This window comes from Myodes glareolus, chromosome 12 (genome assembly GCF_982192425.1).
Source record: "Myodes glareolus chromosome 12, mMyoGla1.1, whole genome shotgun sequence".
Classification (NCBI taxonomy): domain Eukaryota; kingdom Metazoa; phylum Chordata; class Mammalia; order Rodentia; family Cricetidae; genus Myodes; species Myodes glareolus.
Genome location: NC_142037.1, coordinates 63,455,408 through 63,470,267, shown reverse-complemented (window position 1 = coordinate 63,470,267; position 14,860 = coordinate 63,455,408).

The following is a 14,860-nucleotide window of genomic DNA, read 5'->3' as shown; positions in this document are numbered from 1 at the left end:
TATCTACTACTCCGACGAAACATGACGAAAAAGAAAGTTGGGGAGCAAAGAGTTTATTTGGCTTACACTTCAGCATTGCTGTTTATCACTGAAGGAAGTCAGAACAGGAACCAAAACAACAAAGGAGCCTGGATGCAGGAACTGATGCAGAGGCCAAGGAGAGGTGCTGCTTACTGGGTTTCTTCCCACGGCTTGCTCAACCCACCTTCTTATAGAACCTAGGGATGGTACCACTCACCATGGTCTGAGCCCTCCCATTTAACTGATCATTAAATGAGGAAATTTCTTACAGCTGAATTTCACTGAGGCAGTTCATCAACTGAAGCTTCTTCCTCTGAGGATTCTAGCTTGTGTCAAGTTGACACACAAAACCAACCGATATAGTTGCATAATATTTGAAGTCTGTGAAATCATATCAAATGTTGGTCTTTTCTTTTTGTGTAAACAAAGTCATTCTAGGTTTTAAATACATGCAGCATGTTATACATAGTCACCCTACTGTGCAAGATCAGACCAGACCTCTTTCTCCTATGTAACTGTAACATAGGACCCATTCCTTTGTCTCCTCCGCTTCCCTTCTAGCCATTTCTTTGCAGATTAATAAATGTCAAAGCCTGTCTGGACTTTTAAGACTTCACTTTTCTAGGGTAGAATGTCGCTGAGAAAGTTCACACTTTCGAGCTCAAACTATGACTAAGATAATTTTATTCTGGGGTAAAGGGTAAGTATATCTCAAGACTTCAGAGGCTTAAGTAATAAAGCAGGAAATTTGATAGGCAGTTGCTGGACTTCTGTGGTTATCTCGCTACTGGTTCTAGACATGAAAGGGTGGAAAGAATTACTATGTGTTTAGCTCCCTGAAAGATCCTAATTGAAGGTACAGGTTCAGATTTTGAGGTGGAAAATTGGAGAGAATGGAATAGTCAAAGAAGAAATGAAAGTTGAAAAATATTTATAAATGGTTGACCAAGCTGAGTTAGATAATAGAGTTTTCATATAAATGCTAATTTAAATGAGAAAAATCTATGGTGTGTGTGTGTGTGTGTGTGTGTGTGTGTGTGTGTGTGTGTGTTATGAAGCAGCCATGTGAAACAGAGACAATGCCTTCTTTTGGAGCCTAGTCTGTTAACTATATAGTTGAATCAAGACACCACTTCTCTGTGAAAGGAAATTTAGGCAAACCAGCCTAAAACATGCAAGTTCAGGGTTTCTCTCTTGTAGGACACTTACTGTGTATACAGGTGACAGGTAAGACTGGCCCAATGTCCTCCTCTGGAAATTGGGTCTCAGAAGCTGGGTCAAAGTATGTTGGCCTGGCTTCTTTAATAAAACTATTTAATAAAAACTATTCTCCATCATTACCCACAGGCTTCCTAACTTTTCAAAATACCTGTGAAACTGAGGCAGGCTAGCTTTACAATTTATAATTCTTGACATATATGCGCACATGCACATGTGCATGAACACACACAGAGACAGACAGACAGAATGTCAGACAGACAACCAGAGACTGAAGAGTGAGAGGACAGATAACAGAGACACTCAGACAGGGAGAGACACACAAAAAAGGATCTATGAATCAATTTTATACATTTATAATTTATTAATGTGGACAAATATTGCAATCAGATGTTTATTGTTCTGCTGTTTGGTTTGCTTGTTTTCTTTGCTTGAATACAGGGTTTTATGCACCCTACATTAACCTCAAACTCATTATGTATCTAGTGATGACCTTGAACTCCTGATTCTCCATAATGTTGGGGTTATACACATTTATCGCCACTCCCAGTTTTATGTAATTTTGGGCATTAATGCCAGGTCCACCAATATGCTTGGCAAGAATTTTACAGCTTAACTATACACAAGCCCTCCTGTTGGTTTCCTTCTATTTTTTAAGAATCTAACAGCTAGATGCAGTGGCGAAATAACATGTTGACAATAGTGTCATAGAGTGCTGGTTTCTTGTGGCAGAATGACTGTATACAAGGCGCTAAGTAATTATGTCTGTTGGTAAATTTGTGCTTTCCTGAGACCTTTTTGTCCCATATAAAGAGTGCTATAGGGCTCTGCTTTCAACTTGGATTCTCTTAAAACCTTACACAATTCATACAATCTACAGACAATTCTGTGTGAGAATCATGGAGTTAAAAAAAAAAAACAGTATAACTGAGTCTATTAGAAAAGTGTTATCTGCATTAACTGACAGGGAACCGGTGTTGAGGGCCTGAAATTCAGAACTGGAAGCCCGTTGCTTTTAAATATAACTGATCAGTGTCCTCTGGAAAATGGCACTGCGAACAGAATCTTTCTTTATAGGCAGATGTGACTTTATAGTCGCTGGAGGTGCTAAATGTCTGTAAACATTAGTGTGTGCACTATGTTTTCTCAGAAACTTCCCTTGGAATGGAGGTGTAAAATATTTGTGAAAATAGCCTTGTCCAATAGTAGTTCCATTTCTATCTTTTGAAGAAATTGAAAAAGAAGAACAGAGGAAGCAAAGGTTGGCTAGGTCACTCAGTGTTTAAGAGTGCTTACTGCTTCTTCAAGAGGACCTGCGTTGGGTCTGTAACACAATTCACAACCTCCTTTAACTCCAGTTCTATGGACACCTGAACAGATGTAGTGCACATAAACGTATGCACATACACACATGTACACATAAATCAAAGAATAAATAAAGACAATTTTTAAAGATCAAGAAATGAGGTTTTCCTTGCCCTCTAAGCAGTTGTGCATAAGAGGGAAAGAGGCTGAGTCCTTTCCTTGTGGACTTTAGAGAGTGCAGACTACAACAAGGGCTTCTTTTTCTAATTTCTAAAACAATTTTGCAGCAATAATTTTTATGCAGAATTCAGCTACAAAAAAATGATCTTTAAGTAGGAATCAGTCCCAACAATGAGAAAAAGTTGATCGTTACAATTGATCGTTAAAAACTCACAAAGCTCTCTAGCACACAGATGCTTCCTGCACATTCTTTTAGAATTCAGTTTACTTTTCAGTTATGGCTCCACCTCCACTTGATCATGCATGCTGCTTGCTTCTGAGTCTTTGATGTCACCAGGGTAAAAGTTATTAGCCTTTGCCACCTGCATCCTTTCTCGCTGTCCACCTGAATCACAAACTCCAGTTCTTTCATCATAACTAAAACAAGATTTCCTGGTGTTCCTTCAAGTGAGCAGTGGCCATGTCACTAATGAATTCCTCTTATCCTTCCTCCAACCCCTTACGTACAGTAAGGCAGGTAATCAGTGCCTTACAGTGATCAGATAGACTGCCCTTCTATTAGAGATAGTTCACAAATTGCCTTTGGACAAATTTCCTAAATGGTTTAAATTTTCCAGTTTCAGAAAAGTTAAGAAATGCCAGATAGATAGAAAAACTTGGGCAATGAATAAACACAAACCATCAAAATTAGCAGAGATTATATGTTACTCCAATTTCAAAACTAATGAACAAATATATACAGAGCATTTTCTTCAATGAACATTCCTTGATGAGGTGGTGAGGAGTCGACGTATCTGTGGGTATGGGAATATTTAGAATATAGTGAGGTATTAGGCCGGTTTCATAAAGTGGCAGTTTTAGGGTCTCTCCCAAGATCCAAACCATTCAGAGTTTTGCAGAGGTTTAGACAAATTCCCAACCAGAAGGCAGCAACTGGGAAAGAAACTTAAGAGTGAGGTCAAAGGGAACACACAATGACTCAATTAAGAAATGTGCTGAACTATGGGAGAGTCGATCTGTGCTCTGCTTCCAACTCTTCGGCTGCCTTGAAGATTTAACTCGAGTGACCCAGCCTCTTGCAGATTTAACTTTTTAAATATATACAAAAAAGCATTTAGACTGTAGGGTATAGTCCTAAAATTCTGTATGCATTTCCTCAAAGAAAACATAATAATATCCTTATTTCAAAATGAGAGTTCATATTATCAGATATAATGACAACTGAGAGTGGCAGCTTAAGCATCATCCCATAGCTTCCCTTTGACCCCTAGGAAAGCATCTCATTTGTGCATCTCTCAAGGAAAGAAAGTATCACTGAAGTTACTGACTTCACTTTATATCTAAGTGGCCTCTTCCCCTCTCCAGGGCCCTCGCTTATGTTTTAATGGACAGTGTACAACTTCTACATAAGATGTAAGAAAGATACCTTCACGGGAAAAATCTTCAAAATATAGGATTGGAAGCAGAATGCTAGATAAACAATAGTATTGAATGCTAAGAAGACTAGATTCTGCATATCAGAACCTTCAACCATACAAAAAGCATCATGGACTTTCAAATGTCCCTACAAAGTTTATGGGGACACTGAGGTGGCATGGCAGAGATGCCACCATAGGCTTTATTTCTAAATGGTCACAGCAAGACATAATCAGGTATTGATGGTACAAAAGCAATAGAGGCCTCTCTTTCTAAGACAATGGCCAGACACACTAAGATTGGGGCAGGTTTCTCCTGAGAGGTGTTCTGTAGAGCTAAGAACGCATCCAGAAAAATTTAAAACCCCGAGAATAACACATTTTAATACTTTCTTTTCTGTTTAACAAAATTGTTACCAGAGGTTAGTGCAGCTCAATAATGGTGTACTATTTGCTTGGTATTTGTGAGGAACTGGGTCAATTTTCCAAACTGCAATATATGTTTTTTATATAAATAAACAAACTATTTTTATATAAATATTTTTATATAAAAGTTTATATAAATAAACTATATATATATAGAGAGAGAGAGAGAGAGAGGGAGAGATGGCTCAACAGTGTAGAGCACTTGTTCTTCCAGAAGACAAGGGTTCAAATCTTAGCACTTTCATGGCAGTTCGTAATCATATCTAACTCCAGGCCTAGAGATCCAGTACCCTCTTCTGTATTCTATGAGCACCAGACATGTACATGGTACACAGTCATACATGTAAGCAAAGGGAAAATAAATAAAATAAACAAAAATTTAAAAAATATGTATTTATCTAATAATCACAAAGTAAAAACTCTAAATAATGTCTCTTATAGAAACTTTATCATTGAGACAGTCAAATAATCAATTGATCAATAAAGAAATAAATAAATATTCAGTCATACCAAATGTGAAAATTAAAGATGGAATAGCAACTATATATGGAAATAGAACATCAACCAACATATTAGTTACTAAAGCAAATGAATGGAATCATTAAGGGTTTATTCTTAGGTATTCTACAGATTCGTATAACACCTCCAAAGATGGTTTTATTCACATAGGCACATTTGTTTATGGTGCAACTTGTCCACAGATAGCCCTTAATTGCTGGTTAAAAGCATTCTTAGTTTCAGCAGAGTGTGGTACATATGTGCTATATCACAACACTTGTGAATCTGAGGCAAGAGAATTGAAAGTTGGGAGCCAGTCTGACAGACTTGAAGACTATTTCAAAGAAAAAGAAATCTTTTCAGTTTTTAGTTCAAAAAGTCTTCTTCAAGAAAATTCTTAAATGTACCAACATCCCACAGATTCCTATAAAATCTCATTTTACAATCCAACTCCAGGACTTGCAATACTCTTGGAACCAAATCTCTGTGCAGTAAACACTTGCCACTAAATATCTGTCCCAGAAAATCCATCAGATTTGACCTCAAAATCCTAATTACTGTGCTTTCCTGTCCATTCTTGTCCATTTGAAGGCGGGAATGTCTACTTTCTAAAGGCTGGAAAAGATGCTCCCCAAGCAACTAAGCAGTCATGAACCTGAAACAGATGCATTCAGTTAAGCTCCTATGTTAGAAACCATCTTCTCCTGAGCAGTGATGGCACACGCCTTTAATCCCAACACTCAGGAGTCAGAGACAAGTGGATTTCTATGAGCTTGAGGCCAGTCTGGTCTACAGAGTAAGTTCCAGAACAGGCTCCAAAGCTACAGAGAAACCCTGTATCAAAAAACAACAAAAATCAAAACAACAACAACAGCAACAACAAAAAGCCCCCCCCCCCCACAAAAAGGAAAATAAACCACCCTCTAACTAAAGGTTTATTAAGGGTTCTTAGAATTATTTGCCGTTGAGAAAACAGTAGCAGGAATGTTCAATGAACCAATGTCAAACCATGCAAATGTTATTAAAATTCTACAGCAATTATGGGTTTTCTTTAGACCATATACTAACTAGAGAGTCTTCAGGAGAGGAGCATCATTCTTGGATTCTGTACACCCTCCTCATACCTGGTAAGAATAAAAAGTAAATCAATGGTTGATGGTTGATTTTCTACAGTCTATGACCACTCTGCTTGCCTTCTGTCAAATTGGCCATTTCTGGGCTCTCAACTTTGTAGCCATTCCTGGGGTCAAAATGCAGTTTTGTACCAGAGTTCTTACAGGGGTGTGTGAGCATTCAGTGGTCTGAGAAAAAGAAGTCAATGCTATAGAACTTACTGTTAATTGTTTTTTTTTTTTTTAAAAAAAAATTAAGTTTCCTACAAGAACAGGAAGTAATGTTTATCAGCATCTAGAAGCTATAATAAATGTAAAGCTGACGATCATAAAGATGAAAGATGTGGAAGGTCCTTCCCTGAGAGTGTAACCTAAACCTGTTACTTGAAGTGTCCGTATGTGTTTGGGCTGTAGAGATGCCTTCGTGGTCAAGAAGAAGCCACACTCCGCTTTCAGTGGACCCAAGTTCAGTCCTCAGCAGCTACGTTCAGCTGTTGCTAATCACCTGCGACTCCTGTTCCAGGGCATCTGATCTTCTGAACTCACATAACCTGCGCTGACATGCACCTTCCACACATAGACAAGAACATATACGCAAGTTAAAATACTTTAAAAGAACTAGTTTATGAGAAAAACAGGCTTTCAGACAGGAGAAAGATCATGTGATTTAAACCTTAGATATGTTTGTTGTATAAACCTTTATGTGAAAGCAATAAAGATTGTCCCTTCCTTATTCTGTATGTAAGCATGATTGCTAGGCAGCCTAAGAAGTTAAATATGTCATTTCAGAAGTAAATTAACAACAAAAGTAATAAAATGATTTAACAGGTTTAGGGTTGACAAAGCAATTCTAAGGCAAATAATTAAAGATAAAAACCATTTTTAAAAGTACTCACACAGTAAACAGTATAAGAATTAAATTTCTGCATTTTAAAAACAAACTATGAGCAAAATTAAAAGGCATATGACTTCCTGGAATAACACAAATTGTGTCATAAAATTGATAAAGAACTTTTATAAATCAACAAAAAACAAAATAAGGACATTATTTCAAAATAGACATGGAATATGAAGTACAATTTGCTAAAACCATAAAGGGAGCATTTCCTAAAGGTTCAGAAAAAGAAAAGCAAATACAATCAGCAAAGAAATATTCTGCCCCCAAATTTAGAATTTATGTTCTGTCTGTTCCATGTCGACAAGGGATCAGCAAAATAAGTATTATTTGACACCGGGCATCACATAAATCACCCTTTAGGGGACTTATATTTGCAGTAAATATCAGAAGCTTTAGAAATATGACCTGCAGTCCTACTGCTAGGAACGTACACAAAAATAATTAGAGCAGTACATGAGATTTATGCACAAAAGTCCTTGTGTCTAATTTAATATGAACACAGAAATCATCCAAGTAGCAACCCAAGAAAATGACTAAATGAATTACAACTTATCTGGTAACAAGATATCATATGTTTAGTCCCTGAAAAAAAACATAGTATTGAAGCATGTTGTTGTATCTTAGACGATTCATAACAGCATTCAGTTGAAAAGATGAAATATAAACTGTTTATTCAGAGGATTTTATTTTTTAGATTTATGGTATAGCAATTGTATATATATATGGGAGGAATGCATGCACGTGTAAGTGCAGATTCCCAAAGAGGGAGGAAGAATGTGTCAGATTCCCTGGAGTTGAAGTTACAGGTGGATATGAGCCACCTGAGATGGGTGCTGGGAACAGAACTCGGGTCCTTTGCCAGGGCAGTATGTGTTTTTAACAGCTGTGCTATCTTTCCATGCCCATGACATTTATTTTTTTTAAGTTTGACTTCATTGTGTATGTTAGTTATTTTAGGTAGTGGGATTATGGCTTATTCTATACTCTACCCTTACACATTGTTCCCTTAGTATCCATGGCAAATTGATTCCAGAAGCTGCCCGTCTCCTTGAAGTTTCCAAACCAATAGATGTGTAAGGTCCTTGTGTAAATGGCATAGCATTTTCATAGACCCTATGCATAGTCTCAAGGGTACTTAAAGAATTTCTAGATTGCTTGTACTGATGGATGTAAACTTGATACTATATAAATTGTTATAAGTTTGGGGGGAAAATGGCAAAAGCCAACACATTTTTCTTTCAGGTATAAGTTTTTCCTGAATATGTTCCAAAGGCAATTGCTTATATTCCTTTAAAGAGAAGTCTGGCAATTGTTCTCTACATATTTTAAAACAAGCCTGCAATTTTTGGACAGTTCAAAATGGAACAGGGAGGTTTTTGGGAGAAAGACAACCAGTATGATATAATGGAAAGTTTCTGGTCACTTACCACCATTAGGAAATGTTTTTACTGAGGCTGAAAGGGAGGGTGATAGCATCCCTCTTTCAGTTTCCAAAACAGGCAAGTGCACTCAGGGTTTGGTTTTGCAGAGTTATTAGTCAATCTGATGCGTAAGATAATATGACTCACCATCTAAGAAGGATGGAGGAGGGCTCTTCAATGACCTTGTATTCCTCTAAAATTTTTATGTTGAAGCTTTAACCAACAGAAACTCAGATTATGGAAACAGAATTGTTACATTTGAAATTACTTAGGACGGGCTCATTCCTGTGTATGGGTCCATAATCCACCATGACTACTGTCCTTATTAAAGGGGATATTTGGATACAGAGACATGAACACAAAGAAGTCTGTGAGGACAAAAAGTGAAAATGCCCTGAGAAGAGAAAGGAAGTCATCCTAGAAACGCTTCCAGAAATGATGAAACATGAAAGGCGGCCATAAACTACAGCAAACTAGACAACAGCATAGAGAGTATTTCTCCTCACAGTCTGCAAAAGAAACCAATCTTTCTCCATCACATGCGATAGCATTTAATTTAATGTTTCTGTAACTGTTCAAGAACATAGTACCATTTTTTTCTTTTTTAGGTTTTTCGAGATAGGGTTTCTCTGTAGCTTTGGAGCCTGTCCTGGAACTAGCTCTTGTAGACCAAGATGGCCTCAAAATCACAGAGATGCTCCTGCCTCTGCCTCCCGAGCGCTGGAATTAAAGGCATGCACCACCACCGCCCGGCTCCACAGTTCCATTCTTTAAGCCACTTGGTTTGTTAGACTTTGTTACCACAGTTCTGGGAAACCAATATGGGCTCAAGAATAATTGACATTTCTCTTAGATATCTGTGTCTCTGAAAGCTAAAAAAAAACTAAAACCATCCTGGAGGGTACTTTTTCCTTTGTTCAGGGATAGTTCTTGTATAACCATTCGTCCATCAAGCAGTCTCTTCCGTGGGAACATAGGCACACCTCAAACAAGTCCCCGACTCCATCTTTCCACCTAGGGTTTGTACCGTTCCCATGCTATTTAAAATCTGTGCATACTTTTATGGCTTTCCAATCCATTTTCTGTCTAGCAGTTAGATTAATGAAAACTGGTCATTTAACCTTCTAATAGCCCAATTAAATTGTTTCAATACTTTCGCAAGGAAAATGAATCAAAATGTCAGCCTAGCCTGTGAGACTGGACAATCTGGTGCGGCTTCTATCTCTGGCTTTGCATGCAGCTCTTCTCTTTCTGGAGTTCTCTGCATGCAGCCTAATTCCTAACATGTCTTCAGCTCTAAAGTTCGACATCACCTTCCCAGTGCTCCTGAGTCTAGCACATCTGCATTAATTCATCACACTTATTTCCATTCTTCTTGGCTACATTTCATCTGCTCATTGAAGATTGTTTTGATAATTTAATTGCGTTCATTTGATCCTCCACATATTAGTGCCAGAAAGGCAGGGAGGGCTTTTCAATTTGTTTTTCTTTTTTCTATATTCCTGTTAAACACGACTCCAGATGTAGTGCAGCAATATTTTCAATGTTCAATAAACAATTGATAATATCTTTAAATACTCAAACATAGGTCTGGAGAGATGGCTCAGTGGTTATAAGTATCGGTTGTTCTTGCAGAAGACCGAGGTTCTGTTCCCAACGCCCACAAAGGGACTTACAAGTAATTGTGTTTTCAATTGTAGAAGATCTGGCACCCTTTTCTGGCCTCTTCGAACATCAGACATATACACATGGTGCACACACATGCATACAGACAAGACACATACACATTAAAATAAAAATTAATTAAAAATAAAAATACAATTTAGATTTTCCTTTTTTTTATAAACCATGGTAAAATGTTTCTACATAGTTAATGGTGACACAAAGACCAGAACCTTACATTTAGACTTGTTGGATGTTTTTAACTTTCTAGAAGCTAGCCTGAAAAACACTTAATATAGTCAACATTTGACAATAATGTCTCAGAATCTATTACATTAATATACTTGACTGAAAGGTGCCGACAGTAATATAATATTTTTCCACTGGAGTCTATCTGGGTATTGTTTCATCTCTTGTCCCTCTGTTTTACTTCCTTGCATTTCTTTCTCTTGGTCTTCTGTATAGTACTAAAGAAGTACTAAGAAGTACTGTCTTCTTCATGTGTAGCACTAAATCCCCAAGGCCTCAAATAACAATAATACCCAACTCCTCAGCTCAGAGTGCTATTTGGAGGATCACGGATTAAATTGTTGAAGACGCAAAATCTGCTATGAGACTAGAAAACAAAAGAGAAGAAAGGCTAAAATAGCATTTGCTTAATATCCATATCCTAAAGCAACATTGTCATATTATTGTCTAAAAAGCGGTCATAGTGCATGTATATACCAGCCAGTAAATTTCACTTGTGTTAAAGAACGTAGGGAGTGTAGAGATAAAGAAATATAGAAGAAAGAGTATAGTCAGAAGGCTGCTCATTCATTCCTGGCTGTCCAGGCCCCAAATAACCACACAGCTACTGTATCAATTATCACTGCTTGACCCATGATCTCTTGCTTCATATTGGCTAATTCTTATATTCTAAACTAATCCATCTCCATTAATCTGTACATCACCATGAGGTCATGGCCTACCAGCAAAATTTCGGTGGGCTCCAGTGGAGGTGTCTGTCTCGATCAGTGGCTACATGGCTTTTCACTGACCCTGCCATCTTCCTCTCTATATCTTTTACAGCCTGGCGATATTCTGTTAAGACATTGGCCACAGGCAGTTTCTTTATTAACCAATGGCAATAAAACATATTCATAGCATATAGAGGATTCCCCTTCTCCCACATCAAAAGAGGATGAAAAAAATTCCTACAAAACAAACCTGATAAAGAAAATAGAAGCAATGAACTTGCTAAGGTAGAAAAAAATTATCAACTCCAGTCTTGTGTATTTTATGTAATTCCTTTACTTCCCATCTTAGTTTTCAACGTTGACAATTTTATTAGTAATATTGAAAGATTTTAAGCTATCATTCCATCTAATATTCTTTCTAAATCTCCGTGTTTCCCTAGCAGAAAAAAACATAAATTGCCATTGCCTATTCCAACTGAACTTTGAAATATAAAATTCTTTTTGCTTGACCAACCGAAGTCAGCAATGTAATGTAGCTCCTTTGGGTAATAATTATACCTGAAATATGCACCTAAATAGAAGAAAGAAAAACATCTCAATTCCAGCTTCTTTTCATTTAGTTTAATGAAAACTGGCGTATGTATTTCTTGGGACTCCTATTCAAAAGAATAAACCTCTACATTTCCCAAGATACTTACTTGCTAACACATGCCTGTGAATTCTCTAGCCATTAGTACAGTACACACAGACACACAAAATTCTTGTTTTAATAATTTATCAAACATGTACACTGCATATCATTTTAATATGTCCTCTATAATTCTAGTAAATATGCTATTAAATCAACTCACAAAGAGCAAACTTGTAGACTTTGTGAACAGCTTACTGAGTCAGTTGTTAAATATCCTAGATAGGCCCTTTCCTCTCAGCATGCATGTCAGAAGCTTGTCTGTGTCCTCAAAATATTTGTATTCATTACAATAATAAATTGTTCATATCAGCATCAATAAGAGAGAAAATTAATATTGATAAAGGCATTTTATTTTTATTGGAAAAACAGTTCTCAATAGGTCATAAAAAGAAACTCCTCGTCAGCTTCAAGGCTTTTTTCATTATTTAAGGAAAGGATTAAAGGTATGTCCTCCATAAAAAAAAAAAGCTGAGATGAGATTTCTTTTTGTTTATTGTTTTCAGTGCTGAGAAGAACAAGCAATGAGGTAATTCATTGGTGAATTTATATGGCGGGTTAGAATGTTGTCTAGAATCTCAATGATGCTAGCTAGTGGGGAGTAAACATGTAGCTTACCCATAAGGACCATCTACCCATAACCATCTTCTCTCTTGCTAATCCACATGGATGAGTAAACCACAGCAATAAGAAACATGTGACCATTGGTTGCATCTTCTTTTCCTTCCCAGATTTCTGGATTTCATGTGCACTTTGTTCCCAGTGCCCCATTGTTCCCAGTTAAAAAGACACCTATTTTGTGAACACTCAAGGAAATGACACTCTTTCTTTTCCCAGAGTTCAATCATGGCAGAGGCTTATGTTGTAAGGACATAGAAAACACAGCCCAAATTATTTTGTGCAATCTGTGTACCCTTACCCACAGCCAACCCAAACCACCACAGTTTTTTCTTTGTAAAATTTTTGTTGTGTGGAATGAAATCCATACAAATAGAAAATGCTCATAATCCTATTAATTAGAGAAGAACTTCTGGAAATCCTTTTAATATATAAATGGCAAGATACAATGCTGAGAACATAAAATTTATACTAAATAATTTTTAAATATTGCTTTTTAATGTTAGGGCAATCATTTTATCTTCAGGCATTTAATGCAATTCATTCTTATCATAAATTTTAGAAGCCATGTAAAATTTGCTCAAAAATAGCATTTTTCTAACAACTGGGTTTCTTTTATTCCCCCCACAGTCACATCCAAATTGTTTCAATCAGTTTCAGTACAGCTGCACTGCACACTATCCATGCACACTCAACTTTGCATTTCTTCTTGTTAGTCTTTAAGAAGATATTCTAAACAATCTTTAGTCTTCTTCCAATAGACATGGCTTCTCCATTCTCTTTTCTTCAAGAACAGGGCCTATTGGGACCCCAGGCATTTGTTGGTCCAATCGACACCCCATATGATGGAGAAAGAAAATTATTGACCACTCACCTAAAACTCTACAGAGCTTCATGAAACACAGTGGTCATTGCTGCTGTGTATTGTTCTTAGTCAATGTTCTATAGCTGCAAAGAGATAATTTGCAGCTGTAGCTGTAGCCATAGCAACTCTTATAAAGGAAAACATTTCATTGTGATTGACTTACATTTTCAGAGGCTTAGTCCATTATTCTCATGGCAGAAACCATGATGACATGCAAGCAGACATGGTGCTGAAGAAGTTGTTGAAAGTTCTACATCTGGATCATCAGGCAGCAGGAAGTAAGAGACACTGGTCTTGGCTTGAACATTTGAAATCCCAAAACCCACTATTGACATACATCCTCCAACAAGACAATGCCTACTTCAACAAGACCATACTTCCTAATTTCTCTCAAGAAACACTACTCCCTAATGACCACATTTTGGGGAGAAGCCTCTTGTTCATGTCCAGGTGACCAGACTGAAATAACCACATAGACACTTTTATTAATTGCAATACTGTTTGGCCAATAGCTTAAGCATATTTCTGGCTCACTATTATATCATGAAGTAACCCATTTCTATCAATTGGTGTATCCCCATGTGACTGTGGCTTACCATCAGGGTTCTAGTGAACTCTGGCAGAGGCATCTGACTCCTGTGGGTGGCTACACAGCTTCTAACTGACTCTGCCTACTCTCTCTCTCTCTCTCTCTCTCTCTCTCTCTATATATATATATATATATATATATATATCTCTTTTTCAGCCTGGCTATATTCTGTCATACCATTGCCCAAAAGTAGCTTCTTTTTAAAATTGATTTTATTGAGCTAAACATTTTTCTCTGCTCCTTTCCCTTCCTCTTCCCTCCCCTTCAGCCCTCTCCCATGGCCCTCATGCTCCCAATTTACTCAGGAGATCTTGTATTTTTTCTACTTCTCATGTAGATTAGATGTATTAGATCTATATATGTCTCTCTTCATGTTGTCTAGGTTCTCTGGGATTGTGATTTGTAGGCTGGTTTTCTTTACTTTATGTTTAAAAACCACTTATAAGTGAATACATATGATAATTGTCTTTTTGTGTCTGGATTGCCTCACTCATTATGATGTTTTTTAGCTCCAGCCATTTGCCTGCAAACTTCATTTTTTCTGTTGTATAGTACTCCATCATGTAAATGTACCACATTTTCCTTATCCATTCTTCGATAGAGGAACATTTAGGTTGTTTCAAGGTTCTAGTTATGACAACCAATGCTGCTATGAACATAGCTGAGCACATGTCCTTGTGGCACAATTGAGCATTCTTTGGCTATATACCCAAAAGTGGTATTGTTGGGTCTTGAGGAAAGTTGTTTCCTAATTTTCTGAGAAATTGCCACACTGACATTCAAAGGGGTTGTCCCAGTTTGCATTTCCACCAGCAATGCAGAAATGTTCCCTTTTCCCCACATCCTCTCCAGCATAAGTTGTCATCAGTGTTTTTCATCTTGGCCATTCTTTCAGGTGTAAGAGAAAATCTCAGAGTTGTTTTGATTTGCATTTCTCCCATGACTAAGGATATTAAGCATTTCCTTAAGTGTCTTTCAGTCATTT